Source organism: Poecilia latipinna, unplaced genomic scaffold, assembly GCF_001443285.1.
Source record: "Poecilia latipinna isolate Pla-1442-1.1 unplaced genomic scaffold, P_latipinna-1.0 Scaffold1216, whole genome shotgun sequence".
Classification (NCBI taxonomy): domain Eukaryota; kingdom Metazoa; phylum Chordata; class Actinopteri; order Cyprinodontiformes; family Poeciliidae; genus Poecilia; species Poecilia latipinna.
This window is the reverse complement of record NW_015113832.1, coordinates 50,633-53,879: the sequence shown is the minus strand read 5'-3', so window position 1 is coordinate 53,879 and position 3,247 is coordinate 50,633.

The following is a 3,247-nucleotide window of genomic DNA, read 5'->3' as shown; positions in this document are numbered from 1 at the left end:
ACTAGTTTGTCACCACCTGCAGCTGTGTCAACTCCATCAGATGGACTTTTTGTTGTTTTTTTGTTTTAAATAATATTTCTTTTGTTTCTTGAGAAGCATGCGTCTGTAAAAATGAGTAAAAATATCACTAATAGGGTATTTTAAAAATAATTTTATATTTATTTTTGTCAGATGGTGATGACAAAGTTCTGGGTCAGGTTGATTGAAAATGTAATTTTTAAAAATTGTTGCAACTGGGAGTCTGCACCTTAGCCTCTTTACATTTCCAAAACATTATTTGTCATATTTGCATACATAAGGTTGAGAAATAATAAAAACATTTTGGGGGAAAATTAAGACCTGTTTTGTCCCTATTCTCAAGAATCACAGGATGTTCAAAGCTTGGCATGTTGCTTTAGAACCTAACTCTGACCTGTCTGCTGTATTCCTGGGTCTGCATGGAGCTTTTTCTTCTCTAATGTTCTCAAGCAAACCTCTGAGGCCTTTAAGGAACAGCTGAGTTTACAGGTGCTGGTCATAAAATTAGAATATCATGTAAACTATGACTTATGTCAGCAATTCCAGTTAAAAAGTGAAGCTTGTATATTATATTCATTCATTACACATTTTTTGTAATGTTGATCATTATAACTCACAACTAATGAAAACCCCAAGTTCAGTATCTCAGAAAATTAGAATATTACTTAAGATCAAAACAAAAAAAGGATTCTTAGAAATGTTGGCCAACTGAAAAGTATGAACATGAAAAGTGTGATCAGGTTCAGTACTTAGTTGGGGCTCCTTTCCCCCAGATTACTGCAGCAATGCGGCGTGACGTGGAGCTGATCAGTCGTTATGAGAGTCCAGGTTGCTCTGATGGTGACCTTCAGCTCTTCTGAATTGTTGGGTCTGGTGTATCACATCTTCCTCTTCACAATAACCCATAGATTTTCTATGGAGTTAAGGTCAGGTGAGTTTGCTAGTTAATTAAGAATAGGGATAAACCAGGTACTGGTAGCTTTGGCTCTGTGTGCAGGTGCTAAATCCTGTTGGAAAATTAAATCTGTATCTCCATAAAGCTGGTCAACAGCAGGAACCATGAAGTGCTCTAAAACTTCCTGGTAGATGGTTGCGTTGACCTTGGACCTCAGAAAACACAGTGGACCGACACCAGCAGATGACATGGCAACCCAAACCATCACTGACTTTGGAAACTTTGACTGGATTCGGTGCTGCTCCTCTCTTCCTCCAGACTTTGGGACCTTAATTTCCAAAACTTTCTTTCATCAGAGAACATAACTTTGCTTGCAGCAGCAGTCCAGAGTCCTTTCTGTCTTTAGTTCAGGCAAAGTGCTTCTGATGCCGTCTCTTGATCAAGAGTGGCTTGACAAAAGGAATGTGACAGCTGAAACCCATGTCTTATCTGTGTGTGGCGAGTCTTGAAGCTCTGACTCCAGCTGCAGTCCACTCTTTGTGAATCTTACTCGTATTTTTAAATGGGTTTGTTTCACAGTCCCCTCTGAGGTGCAGTTATCCCGACTGGTTGTCCATTTTTTTTCCTACCACATCTTTTCTATGAATGTGCTCGGACACAGAGCTCTGTCCACAGCCAGCTCCTTGATGTTTGTGTCTTACCCTCTTGTGCAAGGTGTCAAAGGTCATCTTTTGGACAACTTTCAAGTCAGTAGTCATTCCCATGACTGTGTAGCCTACAGAACTGGACTGAGAGACCATTTAAAAGCCTTTGCATGTGTTTTGAGTTAATTAGCTGATTAGTGTGCGACACCAGAGCTCTTCAATATTGAACCTCTTAACAATATTCTAATTTTCTGACCTACTGAATTTGGAGTTTTCATTAGTTATCAATCATCCACACTAAAATAAATAAATGTTTGAAATATATTAGTCTGTATGTAACAAATTAATATATTTTATTTTTTCAATGGAATTACTGATTTAGATAAACTTTTTCATGATATTCTAATTTTATGACCAGTGCCTGTATAATTTTACTCCCATTTTGCAGTTGTGCATTGCTTTGTGTTGGTATTACTAAATCCTACTAAAATACATTAAAGTTTGTAACTATAATGTGACAAAATGTGGAAAAGTCCAAGGAGTAGGATCATCTTTGCGGGGTGGTGGGGTAGGGTTAGGGATTCAAGCTCTCTCGATGACTTTCCCCACCTCGTCCGTCAACTGGGTGTTTAAAAGGAAAACCAAAGGCAATGCACAGGCCACCGCACGCCGTCTGCAGCTCCCTGTTCCAACTGGAAGCACCTGAGCAAAGAATGAGTGCATATCAATATTTAGTCATGATCAAACTGTCTTAAAACCAACTAAATGCCTAAAACTGTAATAGAACTCCCCAGCTAATTTCAGCTAATTAATCTGAATGTCAAAAAAGGCAATGAACCCATCCCCAAATATCTAAAGGTACTAAGTTGAGCAGTAAGGAAAGCACATTTTTACAGTACAAAACCCAAAAGAGTGAATTCTAGCAGTAGTTTAGTACATAGTCATTGTAAACCTTCAGAAGGGCAATCTGCCATGAGAGCTGTGAAAATGTAGTAGGAGTCCAGGTTAACTTGAGGTAAATTGGTGTAATAAAGTTGTCTTATTAAACTTCATTATTAAATAAATATTAATTAAGGACACATTGTCAGTAGTCCACCTCGGGGTCTCAGGGTGTTTCGGCCATTATCAGGTTAGGGATAGGGTAGCAGGTTTTGGATTCAAAATAATCCCAGCAGATTATTTTGGGAAATCTGCTGGGATTTCCCAAAATAATTTGCTTGGAATTCAAAAATGTTGTGGTTTGAAAAGAAATGAGAATTTTTTTGATGATTTTATACAGTTTTGTTATGTCAGTTACATCTTGATGTCCCTCTGTCCAACGTCCAAAAGAATGCTTTTACCTTTACCCCAAGTTAGACATGTTAATAAAAAGACCAGGAATGCAGTTTGTTATTTAAAACAATTGCATGTATAATTTGTATTATTTCTACATAGATCCTTCATTTCCTCTTGTTAACCATTATAATTCACTGAAGTGAATTTTCAGTCAATAAATTAGAGAAGATTGTATTCATTTAATAACTCCACAGCTTAAAACCACAGCAATTTAATTAATCCTTATCATTCACAAAGCTACTTGTCATTTTTCGGGTTGCTTTTCTGGCAGAATAAAACAGACATTTTATTCTGGTGTTATAGGAATAAAACCAGAATAATGTCTTGTTACATTATCGCATCCTATTGCTTTTTC